At 42.6% G+C, this 15,561-nt stretch overlaps 1 pseudogene; it reads left to right on the top strand.

Moving 5' to 3' along the window:
• The first annotated feature begins 1,212 nt into the window (after nt 1-1,212).
• On the top strand, nt 1,213-13,770 carry LOC137744289 (putative F-box/FBD/LRR-repeat protein At4g03220; annotated as a pseudogene).
• The last annotated feature ends 1,791 nt before the right edge of the window (nt 13,771-15,561 follow it).

The raw sequence follows: 15,561 nt of genomic DNA, 5'->3' as shown, positions 1-15,561 counted from the left end.
TTCTGGAAATCGTTGATTTTGTTTAGGGTTTTCTGGAATTCGTTGATGGGTATATTATCAATTTCCCCCCTGAACTTGTGACCATTAGCCAATTTCCCCCCTCAACTTTAATTTTGGCCAATTTCCCCCCTGAACTCTCATGATTAGTCAATTTCCCCCCTCAACTTTAATTTAGCCAATTTCCCCCCTCAACTCTTATAATTAGTCAATTTGCACCCTACTGTTAAATTTTTAATTTGATCATAATTAAACAAGTGTGTGTAAGAAACTAAATAAGATGTATGTTAATCATGTTCCTATATCTTTATCCTATTACAAATAGATTAAAATTTAGAATTTTACAATTTATCATAGATAGTATTATTAGTCATAATAAATCAATATGGAGTAATTTTATTTGATTTTTGACTATACAAAATTGATAACAAAAAGGATTGATGTGTAAATTTTTGTATGTGAATACAATTTTCTTTGTAAAAGTGAAAGCTAAGTTCAAGTAAATTGCGGAGAATCGAGCTTTAGTAAAAAAATGGCTAGTCTATTCATAATTTTCGACTCCTTATTAAGAATAACCCATTTTATTGAAATAGGTTTGATCCATGAGTTTAGGATTATTATTTCTTTTTGTTATTATTTCTTCTTCTACATGCTTTAAACCCGATTCATAACTTTTTCTTATAATCAACCCATGTCACATACTAACTGTATTATGTTTTTGTACATTTTACCCTATATTATGCAGTTGAGTTTATGTTAATTTTAGTACTTTGTTGGAAGCTATTAGAAAGATTGAAAATTAAGAAAAGAATAGATGGAAAATTTAAAAAAAAAATAAAAAATTAACAGTAGGGTGCAAATTGACTAATTTTGAGAGTTGAGGGGGGAAATTGGCCAAATTAAAGTTTAGGGGGGGAATTGACTAATTATGAGAGTTGAGGGGGGAAATTGGCCAAAATTAAAGTTCAGGGGGGAAATTGGCCAATGGTCACAAGTTCAGGGGGGAAATTGATAATATACCCTTCGTTGATTGTGGTAGTGCCTGGAAGGTGTTTGATGATATGCCTCTGAGATTTTGCAATGCCATCCCGTTTAGCTGTAAGCCTTACCTGAGCAATCTTGTGAGAGTGTAGTTACGATATATTGTTGCAAATGTTGGTTGCAGGAAAGGATTATCTCTAGAACCTCTGACCACCGTCTTCAGGAGTCGCTACGATGGAGCGCAAGCGTGAGTTCCGGGCATCTACAAATCCTAAAGCTGAAGGAACTTCTTCTGAAAGTGGAATAGAGAGATTTAGTGTTCTTCCGGAGGAAGTTGCTCATCGTATTCTTTCCTTACTCAATTTCAAGGACCTCACTCGAGTGGGTGCTCTGTCCAAAAGATGCAGATAATTTCATCTCTCAGTTCCAGTGGTGGATTTTGGTACAGTTTGGTGGACAGATGAAAAAAAAAGTGGATTTAGCGACGCTGATGATTTCTTTTTATAGATACTTGGATTTCGTGGTCATAACAGGCTGCAGCAAGTCTGCATCGGCTTGGCTTTCTATGCAAGCGATGAAGCGAAGAAAGGTTCAGATGATCATTCTCGAGTAGTACTCAAGTGGATTCGTAATGCCATAAGGTGTATTGTTGAAGAGCTTGACGTCCATTTCTCACAGCTTGCAACTAATAAGTTTTCGTTGCCATCTTTCGTCTTCCATTCTCAATCTTTGCGCTCTCTATCGGTGTCCTTGGGTATGTTCGATTCAGAGAATGTTGAAGCGCCGTCTCTATCCTTTTCTAGTAATCTCCGTTACTTATCATTGCGTTATGTTAACACAGTAGACGAGGGTGTTTTCAAATGAATCTCAAGTTGCTGTAAATGCCTCAAGGAGTTACGTCTTTGTTCTATCAAAGGTATACACAATATCTTCATTGAAAGTTCGTCTTTGGAATCCTTTTCTTTTTTCAATGATGGTGACGTCCATCTTAATATATCTGGTGAGAAACTTGAAAATCTGGATATGGAATGGAGTGGTCGCTTTGTACCAACAAGCATAAAAAGCAGACATCTTTGAAGATTTTTGCTCCAAATCTTAAAAATCTGAAATGGCACGGCAATTTAAGAAATACCCAAAATCTGGGAGAGTTAAATAGTTTGGCAAGAGTTGAGATTTGTTTAGAGCCTTGGAAAAATGAGTTTGACAAAGTATTTGAGGTTCTTCGCAGTATATGCTTGGCAAAAGTTCTTATTATACATGGGAAGACCATTAAGGTAAAGTTCACTCTATCCTTCTGGACCTTTTTTTGTAAAAAAACTAGTCTTGTGACTTGAGAGTTTTCACTTTTCAATCCTGGAGATTGCATTCTTCTTGTGATGATATATTTGATGTGATATTTGTGAGGCTTGCTGTAGAAATGTAAGTTCTTAATTATTTATGCGCAAGCTCTCTCCGATGAAGTAACTTAAAAAGCATTAGGCTTTAATTTTTTGACAAATTAATGATTATGTTAATCTAGATAGTGATAATTCATGTTGTCTTTCTTTCTCACTAACTAAGATTTTTCTTGATAACTTGCAGGCTTTGAACAATGAAGGTTCCATGCCAGCACTTATATTGGATATATAATATTTTAGACTTGCGCATACATTGTGAGAGCTTGGATGATGACCTTGTTCCTGGAGCGGTCTCGCTTCTTAGGGGACTGCCTAATCTGAATATTTTGGGCATAAAGACTAACTTGGAGAGGTTGACTCCCGAAAAAGTAAGTGAAATTCTATGTTTCCTATTCATCTCCCTCTCACACATTTCTTGTAGTAATTTGTAGAATCACTTGCTTGTAAATTAGGGCGACTTTATTAAAACCCAACAATTTCTTAAGAAATCCTATAAAAAGAATGAAAACTCAAATTTAACCCAGATTAAATAACAGCAAAAGGGTTAGCTTTTTTATTTTGTTTATTTTTTATGTAGTGATATTTTACGATCAGGGGTGGGGGTTTTGGGCTAAGTCACACAAACTGGGCAATCCTAATAATTAGGTTTTGAACTCACCATCCAAGTTGGTCAATTTTGAGACATCCCACTTACAAATTTGAGAAGAATATCGTTAGTCCATAGTAATAGTGGCTATGAGCCAAGTGTTTGAAACCGAAAACTCCGAAACTGCTGCTATCGATATCCAGAAACCTAACGTGGTCATCACTAAAAGTCTTTAAGTGAAACTTATATAATCTCTGCACTAGCTTCATTACAGTGTAAAGATATAAGTTAAAACAAATCAAATAGACTCTCAAATTGTGTTTTGCTTTTTGGGTCTTCAAATGAGGCATGAATATAATTTTGGAGTATGATTTCAAATTTATTTGATTTTTCATAAGACATGTTTGACAAACCAGAACTTAATGCGTAATGTAACATCTACTGATCTTCGTTATGGAGGTTCGGCAGTGTGCTATCATACATCCTTCTTCGGGTGTAATGGGGTTAGTTTTTGAATATATTGCGTGTACTTACATATTCTTTCAGTTCTTTTGACAGGGGGTTGAATCATCATATTAAGTTTGATGAATTTATGGAATAGTTAGGTTAAACAGAGGCACCCAAAAATTATCGTCAAAAGATAAATTCGGAAAGTTATGTTTTTATTTGGTAATTTTGAAATAATTTTTTTTTTTTTTTGGCACAATAAATTCATTTGTTTTTCTGTTTTCAGGCAAGTCACTTTGGTAATGAATACTGGAAACTACAAAACCTTGCTTTTATTCATCAGCTTAAGGAGGTAAGCATCGAGAATTCCTATGGCTCTAATGAAATCGAGTTTGCAAGGTATATTGTGACATCCCGTCCCGGGATTTTTAAAAACGTACTAGTGAAATGACATTTTAGCCCCTAGTTCGTTTCGTTATTTGGTTTTGGTTGTTTTGTGTGGTGTTGGCAAGCTGAGGGCCACACACACACACTGTCTCACTGTCTCCCTCTGTCTCTCTCTCTCTGTGAGTTCCCCGAGCCCCATTCCCTTTCCTCCTCTTCGAAAACGTACGGACAAACCCACAACCACCCTAAACACTAACAGATCGAGGGAACCAAGGACATATTTAAGCTCGTGAGGTCGAGGGGAACACAACCGTAGCAATTTCAGGTGAGAAACATTTTGTTTTCACGTCGTTTCGAAGTGGTCCGAATTGTGTACTGTTCATGCAAAGTTTGTACATTAAGTTTTTGGGTTTTCTGAGCTTGTAGATGTGTTGGTGAGGTCCCAAGGAGCCTCGGAGTGCTTCGTTGGACAAAATTGGACGTCGGGATCGTCCTGTTCTAAGTTGGCCGGTTTTGGAGAAATTGCACAGGTATAATCTCTTAGTTTTAGCCCTTAAAACTTGTTGGGACTTGTTCTACTAGTCTAGGGCTTTCATTTGGTCCAAAAATCACGAAAAACGGTTGAAAAATGAGTGAGAAAACCTGAGTTGCAGGTTTTCCCAGGTTCCGGCGCCGGCGACGTTGCCGGCGATCGAAGGAAGAAGGCGACGGAATATTCCGTCAATTCTGACGGAATATTCCTAACGCCGTTAACGGAACCAGTTAGTTTTAACGGAATATTCCGGGGTTTTAACGGAATATTCCTGACGGCGTCTGTTGACACCGTCAGTGTGCCTGGCACGTGGCCGCGCGTGGGGGCGCGTGCGGGGTCCAAAAAATTTTCTAAAAATATGGTTGTGACCCTGAGGTTGTGTAGAGCACGTGGGTATATTCATTTGTCCATTTTGAGCAATGTATGAGAAGTTATTACGAGAAACGGGTTATGTGCTTTAAAGTTAACGTTTTTATAGTTGTTTCGCATCTAGGTGACACGTACCCAGAGGACGAGCGTGCACATGCGAGACAGGGGGGCTACGACCCTTCTACATACCAGTGAGTGGGCTTTTGTTTTCCGTATATACCTATATACATTTATATTCCCAGAATTTGATAAAAAAGGGTTATTTACATTATGCCATGCACTTTATTATTATCGTTTATGCATCATTGCATGCATTATTTGTGGCATACATATACATATGCATATGTCATATATATTTATATGTGGGTGCTGTGGAGGCATAGGTAAGTGCCAGGTAAGCGTTAATTAACGATTGCATTAAATAGTGGATAGAGATGCTTAGAGAGCTCATAACCTGCACCCCCGGTGTTAGTGCTCCCGCCCAGAGTAGGGCACAGTCCTTCACGTGTTGTTCACCTCCCGCACCATACGCTCAGCTGGGATCCAAGCTAGGTGCATAGGCTTGTCGTACAGACCACAGTAGGTGGTTCCGACTCGTAGGTGACCCGCGATTATTCGCACAGCCCTCACGTGATCGTAGCACTAGAGCGTATATACGTGTTACACCCAGGCCTGTCGTACAGACCCCTTTAGGTGGTTCCGACTCGTGGGCAGGTTTAGATGTGGAGTTGAGATTTGAGCTCTATATGCAGCCGTACAGGTCACGTTAGGTGACTCCGGCTGCCAGAGGATTGTGTGATTGATATGACTCATACCTGAGCACTTGCATATCATTATGAGATTTTGACATGGCATATATTGAGCATGAATGATATACCCCTGAGCATGATTGGCATATCTATACATACGTATATATGTTTATTTTCTGGGAAGTATACAGGTTTTACGGCGAGGGGTTAGATTGTATTTTGCTAAATGGTTTTAAAAGAGCTTTGTTTTTGCCCACTCACGCTTTTGTTTTGCGCCCCTCCAGGTTCTAGTTGCTTAGCCGTTGCGGTGGTTTCCCTTGAGAGCTTTTCGGCGTTCTGACAGACACTCCCCATTGTAGGGTCGCCTTCGGGCGTACTACTGTTGTTGTTTTATTTGGACTGCTATAGACCTGCTCTGAATTTGTATCGCACTAACTAGCACTTATTCTAGTACTTGTATGCTAGTTTTTAATTATTCGTACTTTTATATTACTACTTATTAGCTTCCGCACGTGCACATGGCTACGTCACCTTTGTGTGACGGCCAGCACGCTCCGATCTCGGTCGGGGTGTGTCAGTTTGGTATCAGAGCCTAGGTTTGGCAGTCCTGTGTCCTTGTGAGTATTCTAATAATTTTGGTGTCTTCTGTCAGAACTATGCCGCCTCGTCGGGAACCCCGTCGCTCTTCTGAGCCTATGTTCCCCGATATTACTCAGTTGGGGGAAGCTTTTGCTACAGCCCTTCAGGCAGTGATGCGCCCTCCCCAGAGGACTCCTCTGGAGACTATGTACAACTTGAAGCTGGATAAGTTTAAGGGCAGTGAGGGACCTGAGAGCGCAGAGCGCTGGCTAGAACACATAGAGAAGACTTTCCGGGTGCTACATAATCAGGGGAACTTGCCTATGGAGAGGTGGGTCGAGACGACCGCTTGGTTTCTGGATACGGAGTCGGCAGCTTGGTGGGAGCAGAAGCTTCGTAGGTTGACTCCGGATCAGAGGATTGATTGGAACGTGTTTACGGGGTTGTTTAGGAGAAGATATGTGCCCCCTGAGTACATTGACCGTAAGAAGCAGGAGTTTTCCGAACTGAAACAGCGGAAGATGTCAGCGAATGAGTACTACCGTAAGTTTACGGACTTGTCCCGTTATCACCCTGATGTCGCTGGTAATCCGGCGGAGATGCTCCATCTTTTCCGTCTGGGCACCAGGAAGAAGTGGCGTTCTATGGCGTCTACGGTCCACAGCGAGACTTATCGGGACTTCTATGAGATACTGTTGAGGATCGAGGACTCCGAGAATATGTCGAGCGATACGGATGAAGAGAAGGACGGCAACCAGAAGAAAGATGACAAAGGCAAAGGTCAGGCATCGCTCGGGCCCCGACAGACTCAGAACTTCAAGAGAGGTGGAGCTAGTTCTAGTTCTTCGAGTGGTGGCTTCAGTGCCACTGGGCAGGGTCGTGGAGGTAGATTTTCTGGTGGCGCTAGAGGCCAGAGGCAGGGCGATGGTGGGCGAGGCAGAGCCCCTATTTGCCGCAGGTGTAACAACCGACATTTCGGTGAGTGTAGACGTGGTAGCAACGGTTGTTTTACATGTGGACAGGTGGGACATAGAGCGGCAAATTGTCCCCAGGGTCAGCAGCAGCAGAAACCGCAGCAGACCTTTATGCCACCACCTGCACCGCTCCAGCAGATTCAGGGTACTAGTAGCTACGGCCAGACGGGTCGAGGTGGTGCTTACCACTATCAGGGTGATGCTGTCCCTTATGCTCCTGGGCAGTATCAGTACCCTCAGGATCCCTATCCCCAGGGTGGCTATCCCCAGTATTCAGGCGGCTATATGCCGTATCCTCCAGCTCCAGCGGGTGGTTCTCAGTGGTATCAGGGAGGACAGTATCAGCAGGGAGAGATTGCCACTAGCAGTGCAGGATCTTCGAGACAGGCAGGCCAGCCCAGTCAGGGGTGTGGTGCTCAGGGACGCGGCGTTCAGGCGGGCAGAGGCCGCGGCGGGCGTCAGCAGGGACAGGGGCGTCTTCACAATATTTCTCTGCAGGACGCTCAGAACAACCCAGACTTGATTATGGGTACGTTGAACATTCTTGGTTGTTTTGCTAGAGTCTTAATTGATTGTGGAGCTACACATTCCGTAATTTCTCATACATTTGCTCAAGCGACGCAACCTCGCCCCACACCCCTAGGGTATGATTTAGAGTTTGTTATGCCTAGGGGAGAGAGTTGCGTTGTAGATTGTGTGTACCCGGGGTGTCCAGTGATCGTAGAGGGTGTTGCTTTGTCAGCCGATCTTATCCCGTTAGATATTGTGGACTTTGATGTGATTCTGGGCACGGATTGGTTGCACTTCTATCGTGCCAACATTGACTGTTATGGGAAAGTGGTTACGTTTCACCGACCTGGACTACCTGTGGTTACCTTCGTGGGTGAGCAGAGTGGGGTGAGATATGGCGTTATTTCGGCGCTACGAGCGAAAAAGTTGTTAACTAAGGGTTGTCAGGGGTATCTGGCTCATGTGGTGCTGGATGAGGTTGTTACTAGCAGAATAGAGGATGTGAGAGTGGTCAGACACTTCCCTGATGTTTTTCCTGAGGATTTACCTGGGTTACCCCCAGATCGAGACGTAGAGTTCACCATTGAGTTTATTCCAGGTACCAATCCTATTTCTTTAACTCCTTATCGTATGACTCCTGTGGAGTTAAGGGAATTGAAAGTTCAGCTGCAAGAGTTAGTAGATAAGGGATTTATCCAGCCTAGTACTTCGCCTTGGGGTGCTCCAGTGTTGTTTGTGAGGAAGAAGGATGGAACTTTGAGGCTGTGCATCGACTACAGGCAACTCAATCGGGTGACGATTAAAAACCGTTATCCCTTGCCTCGTATCGATGATTTGTTTGATCAACTGAGAGGTGCTTGCGTGTTCTCTAAGATAGACTTGAGGTCTGGTTACTATCAGCTGAAGATCAGTAGGGATGATGTCCCTAAGACGGCGTTCAGGACTCGTTACGGTCATTACGAGTTTCTGGTTATGCCATTTGGGTTGACGAATGCACCAACCGCCTTTATGGATTTGATGAACCGAGTATTCCAGCCTTACATGGATAGATTCGTTATTGTCTTCATTGACGATATTCTGGTGTATTCTAAGTCGAAAGCGGAGCATGTTCGACATCTTACTTTGGTGTTGAAAAGGTTGAGGGAACACCAGTTATATGCTAAGTTTAGCAAGTGCCAGTTCTGGTTAGACCAAGTTGCGTTCTTGGGGCACGTCATTTCTGCTCAGGGTATTTTGGTTGACCCTCAGAAGGTTGCAGCGGTAGAGAGTTGGGAGCAACCGCGAACCGTCACCGAAGTGAGAAGTTTCCTTGGTTTGGCAGGGTATTATCGGAGGTTCGTTAAGGATTTTTCGGTGATTGCCTTGCCGTTGACGAGGTTAACAAGGAAGGATGTTAAATTTGAGTGGGATGATAGGTGTGAGCAGAGTTTCCAACGGTTGAAGCATTGTCTCACTCATGCACCTGTTTTGGCACTCCCAGACGATAGCGGTGATTTCGAGGTTTATAGCGATGCTTCCTTGAATGGTTTGGGATGTGTATTGATGCAGCATGGTAGGGTGATTGCTTATGCTTCGCGGCAGTTGAAACCTCATGAGATGAATTACCCTACACATGATTTGGAGTTGGCTGCTATCATTTTTGCGTTGAAGTTGTGGAGGCATTATCTTTACGGAGAAAAGTGCAGGATCTTTACGGATCACAAGAGTCTCCAGTATCTCTTTACTCAGAAGGAACTCAATCTTCGTCAGCGGAGGTGGTTGGAGTTGCTCAGCGATTACGATTGCACGATTGATTATCATCCTGGTCGTGCGAACGTAGTGGCTGATGCACTTAGCAGGAAGTCACAGGGCCGTATTAATGCGTTGTACGCTAGTCGTGCTCCTCTTTTGGTGGACTTGCGTACTACGGGGGTAAGGCTAGAAGCCGAAGATCGAGATGTGGCATTACTTGCTAATTTCCAAGTTAGGCCGATACTTGTTGATCGGGTGCTTGAAGCCCAAGTAGCTGATCAGGAGACTCAAGAACTTATTCAAGCTCGAGAGCAAGGAAGGAGGCGAGACCTCAGAGTTCGTGATTCGGATGGCATGTTGATGCTAGAAGGTAGAATGTTCGTGCCTAAGAGTGTGGTGTTGAAGAAAGAAATTCTCGATGAAGCACATATCTCGGCTTATGCCATGCATCCAGGAGCTACGAAAATGTATCATACCATTCGACCATTTTATTATTGGCCGGGTATGAAGAGGGAGATAGCCGAGTATGTGAGCAGATGTGCTGTTTGTCAGCAAGTTAAAGCAGAAAGGAAGAAGCCGTTTGGGTTGTTGCAGCCGCTTCCCGTTCCAGAGTGGAAATGGGAAAATATCACCATGGATTTTGTGTACAAGCTCCCGCGTACACATAATGGCTTTGACGGCATTTGGGTGATCGTCGATCGACTCACTAAGTCGGCTCATTTTATTCCTGTGAGAGAGAAGTATTCTCTGAGCCGTTTAGCGGAGTTGTTCATTTCGAAGGTTGTGAAGTACCACGGTGTCCCAGTGAGTATTGTTTCGGATCGAGATCCACGATTTACGTCGAAGTTTTGGGTAGCTTTCCAGGAAGCTTTGGGCACGAGATTACTTTACAGCACGGCGTATCATCCACAGACAGACGGACAGTCAGAGAGAACTATTCAGACCTTGGAGGATATGCTGTGAGCTTCGGTGTTGCAGTTTGGTGACGCTTGGCACCAAAGGTTGGATTTGATGGAATTTGCTTACAACAACAGTTTTCATTCGAGCATTGGCATGGCGCCATTTGAGGCCTTGTATGGCAGAGCTTGTCGCACACCGTTATGTTGGTCAGAGGTTGGAGAAAGAGTTTTAGTGGGTCCAGAGATTGTCGAGGAGACTACTCAGAATGTTCAGGTGATTAAGTCTAACCTGAAAGCAGCTCAGGACAGGCAGAAGAGTCTAGCGGATCGGCGTGCTACGGACAGAACATATGAGGTCGGAGATTGGGTATTTCTGAAGCTTTCACCGTGGAGAGGTGTTGTGCGGTTCGGAAAGAAGGGGAAACTGAGTCCTAGGTACATCGGACCATACGCGGTCACAGAACGAGTTGGTGAGGTAGCTTACAGGTTGGAGTTGCCTCCGGAGTTGGCTAGAGTGCATAATGTTTTTCACGTGTCTATGCTCCGACACTATGTTGCTGATCCATCTCATGTGATACCTCCTCAACCGCTTGAGATTAACCCAGATTTGACGTACGACGAGGAGCCGGTGACGATACTAGATTGGAAAGAAAAGGTCCTGAGGAACAAGATAGTGAATTTAGTGAAGGTTTTGTGGAGGAATCATTCCGTTGAGGAAGCCACGTGGGAGACAGAAGATCGAATGAGGGATTTGTACCCTCGTTTGTTCTTTGGCCACTAGGGGCTGCTGTTTGGTTGTTTTGAATTTCGGGACGAAATTCTATTAAGGTGGGAAGGTTGTGACATCCCGTCCCGGGATTTTTAAAAACGTACTAGTGAAATGACATTTTAGCCCCTAGTTCGTTTCGTTATTTGGTTTTGGTTGTTTTGTGTGGTGTTGGCAAGCTGAGGGCCACACACACACACTGTCTCACTGTCTCCCTCTGTCTCTCTCTCTGTGAGTTCCCCGAGCCCCATTCCCTTTCCTCCTTTTCGAAAACGTACGGACAAACCCACAACCACCCTAAACACTAACAGATCGAGGGAACCAAGGACATATTTAAGCTCGTGAGGTCGAGGGGAACACAACCGTAGCAATTTCAGGTGAGAAACATTTTGTTTTCACGTCGTTTCGAAGTGGTCCGAATTGTGTACTGTTCATGCAAAGTTTGTACATTAAGTTTTTGGGTTTTCTGAGCTTGTAGATGTGTTGGTGAGGTCCCAAGGAGCCTCGGAGTGCTTCGTTGGACAAAATTGGACGTCGGGATCGTCCTGTTCTAAGTTGGTCGGTTTTGGAGAAATTGCACAGGTATAATCTCTTAGTTTTAGCCCTTAAAACTTGTTGGGACTTGTTCTACTAGTCTAGGGCTTTCATTTGGTCCAAAAATCACGAAAAACGGTTGAAAAATGAGTGAGAAAACCTGAGTTGCAGGTTTTCCCAGGTTCCGGCGCCGGCGACGTTGCCGGCGATCGAAGGAAGAAGGCGACGGAATATTCCGTCAATTCTGACGGAATATTCCTAACGCCGTTAACGGAACCAGTTAGTTTTAACGGAATATTCCGGGGTTTTAACGGAATATTCCTGACGGCGTCTGTTGACACCGTCAGTGTGCCTGGCACGTGGCCGCGCGTGGGGGGCTCGTAGGTCCGTGCCTGTGCTGGCGCGTGGGGGCGCGTGCGGGGTCCAAAAAATTTTCTAAAAATATGGTTGTGACCCTGAGGTTGTGTAGAGCACGTGGGTATATTTATTTGTCCATTTTGAGCAATGTATGAGAAGTTATTACGAGAAACGGGTTATGTGCTTTAAAGTTAACGTTTTTATAGTTGTTTCGCATCTAGGTGACACGTACCCAGAGGACGAGCGTGCACATGCGAGACAGGGGGGCTACGACCCTTCTACATACCAGTGAGTGGGCTTTTGTTTTCCGTATATACCTATATACATTTATATTCCCAGAATTTGATAAAAAAGGGTTATTTACATTATGCCATGCACTTTATTATTATCGTTTATGCATCATTGCATGCATTATTTGTGGCATACATATACATATGCATATGTCATATATATTTATATGTGGGTGCTGTGGAGGCATAGGTAAGTGCCAGGTAAGCGTTAATTAACGATTGCATTAAATAGTGGATAGAGATGCTTAGAGAGCTCATAACCTGCACCCCCGGTGTTAGTGCTCCCGCCCAGAGTAGGGCACAGTCCTTCACGTGTTGTTCACCTCCCGCACCATACGTTCAGCTGGGATCCAAGCTAGGTGCATAGGCTTGTCGTACAGACCACAGTAGGTGGTTCCGACTCGTAGGTGACCCGCGATTATTCGCACAGCCCTCACGTGATCGTAGCACTAGAGCGTATATACGTGTTACACCCAGGCCTGTCGTACAGACCCCTTTAGGTGGTTCCGACTCGTGGGCAGGTTTAGATGTGGAGTTGAGATTTGAGCTCTATATGCAGCCGTACAGGTCACGTTAGGTGACTCCGGCTGCCAGAGGATTGTGTGATTGATATGACTCATACCTGAGCACTTGCATATCATTATGAGATTTTGACATGGCATATATTGAGCATGAATGATATACCCCTGAGCATGATTGGCATATCTATACATACGTATATATGTTTATTTTCTGGGAAGTATACAGGTTTTACGGCGAGGGGTTAGATTGTATTTTGCTAAATGGTTTTAAAAGAGCTTTGTTTTTGCCCACTCACGCTTTTGTTTTGCGCCCCTCCAGGTTCTAGTTGCTTAGCCGTTGCGGTGGTTTCCCTTGAGAGCTTTTCGGCGTTCTGACAGACACTCCCCATTGTAGGGTCGCCTTCGGGCGTACTACTGTTGTTGTTTTATTTGGACTGCTATAGACCTGCTCTGAATTTGTATCGCACTAACTAGCACTTATTCTAGTACTTGTATGCTAGTTTTTAATTATTCGTACTTTTATATTACTACTTATTAGCTTCCGCAAGTGCACATGGCTACGTCACCTTTGTGTGACGGCCAGCACGCTCCGATCTCGGTCGGGGTGTGTCATATATTCTCGAGCATGCTCAAAATTTAAAGAAAATAGTCATTGTTCATCGTGATGATGATGCTCCATCAATAGTTGCTGGGATGGTGAGTAGGAGCAAGATGATTTCCACTGCCTTAGTTCTCATTCAACCGGACTACCCTATGTACAAAATGAACTATCCTAGACGGGGATATCATATTTCGATTTTGGGACCTGATGTGTGGATTGAGAGATCTAAGATAGTGACTCAGAGATCTTAGTTAGCGATTCAGGATTATATTTTTAAGCAAACAAAGGGTTTTCTGGGATCTAAGAAAACAAGGTGCTTGTGATCCAATATCTTAGTGGATAAGGTGATAAGTTTTTACTTATGCGTCTCAGGTTCGAAACTGTTATCTCCCCTAAATATTGTAATAGTTTTTGAAACTTCTCCGTCATGGGCGGAGGCAGCTAAGGCCTACTGGGGACAGCTGCATCCACTGAAGTTTTGTGAGGGGAAAAATTATGATGACTTTAGAAGGTGCAAAGAACATATCGGTCATATTATTGCTACTTCTTTTAGTGAAACATAAAGAAAAAGACATACAACTCGAATTTTACTATAATTTTAGTACTTTAAATAATTTCAGTTATATTCCCATCACTGTAATTCCTACAATTTATGGCTTAATGAAGTTTGCAAAAAAAGAAAAGGCAATGAAATTATGGAAGATAGGGTTAAGGTCGCTCGCGTTAAAGAAAATTTGTAGCTCCATCCATGTTCTCCGCTTCCCTTAATATAATGGAAATTACACACACAAAGAAAAAAAAAAAAAGAGAATTAAAGTTCCATGCGTAGCCTTCTACTCTGGCAGCTAATGGTCAAATTTAAGATGTGCTACATTATAATCCTAAATAACAGAACAATAACAAAAGAAAAAGGGTCCGTGCTTTATCCTTCTACTCTGGCTGCAGTGACAAAACAATGGATATGTAAAACCCTAATGTCACCTTTTAGTGTTATATTTTTATTTGTTTGAGACGTATTTAATCGGTTTTTTTAATTGAAACTTAATGGTAATTGCATTTATTTGTGTTGGAAGTATAGAAGGAAATTGAGTCGCAGGCTGGGCATTAAGGAAGTCCGCGAGCCAATAAAAAAAAAAAGTTAATTATAGGGAGACTAAATTTGTAGATAAAATTTGCAAACCAAATAATGTGTCACCAATATGAAATGAGCATGTTTATCAATGCTTAAATAATAATCCAATCATCAACTTCTATATCATTTAGTTTACAAAATTTTCACGAAAACTGTTATGGGAAAGTAACCTGGAGGCCAGCCAGTCAAGGTTTAGAATAATTCGCCAACCTTGCTTTACAATAAGATATGCAAAGTAATAATCAAATCATCAACTTCTATATTTAAGATAGGCAACGCGCAACCTCACTATTAACTATTAACAAGGAATGAACAAGAAACTGAGCCCACACAATTCATAACCATCCCTATCCAATTAATCTGCCGCAAGCCCAAGCTTTATCAGCATTGACTCTAGAAAGCTAGCTCTATTCCACCCGATACTATGCCTTGCTCATATCAAATTTCAAGGCCAAACACCCGTTCTTTCCACGCTGAAAATGACCAACTTCAGAAGCGATCAAAGAGTTATCTGGCAGAATTGTCGATTTACAAGGACTTTCTCCCCGATTTTGTAAAGGGCATTGCAGAGGGCAATCGAACGTAGTTGAATCAAGTCCTGAGGGTCAACTTCCTTGGGTATGAGAGGCACCATCGTGTAATTAAGTGACTTATAATAATTATGATGGGCTTTTCTTGTCATACAAGTAATACAAGTCATAAAAGATTTGATTTCCAAATCCTATTGGGATTCCTATTTTTAGTTTACACAATCACATTGATAAAGAAATACTAATTACAACAAACCTTAATTTAGTATAGAATATGGTTTGTAATTAAAAAATAATAATTTAGGAGGTAGTGCCGTGTATCTCAAGGTAGTACTAGTCTAGGGTTTAGGGAGTGCCTATGAAAAGCACCTCGACGTGAAACATATTTTGCAAAAAGCGGGACCTGATTGCCGAAGAAGAATTGTTTCAGGCACCACCACCTGTTAGTGCTTTTTTTTTCTTTTTTCTTTTTCTTCTTCTATAAAACTCGGATTAAACTTGGATTTCTGTCTAATCGTACACTTTTCTTTTCGAAAATCTGTTAGTCTCGTTCATTTCGAATAGGGCTTTCTGAAATAAGTTGATTGTGATGATTTAATTAGGTATTCATATTTCGCAAAGGCCTCCTGTTTAGCCCTTGTGACAGTCGCGTGTGTATAGTTATGATCAATTGTTGCAAAAGTTGGTTTGCA

The sequence above is a fragment of the Pyrus communis genome, chromosome 9, assembly GCF_963583255.1.
Source record: "Pyrus communis chromosome 9, drPyrComm1.1, whole genome shotgun sequence".
Classification (NCBI taxonomy): Eukaryota; Viridiplantae; Streptophyta; class Magnoliopsida; order Rosales; family Rosaceae; genus Pyrus; species Pyrus communis.
Note: the sequence above shows the minus strand (reverse complement) of the source record. Positions and strands in the feature narration are given on the sequence as shown.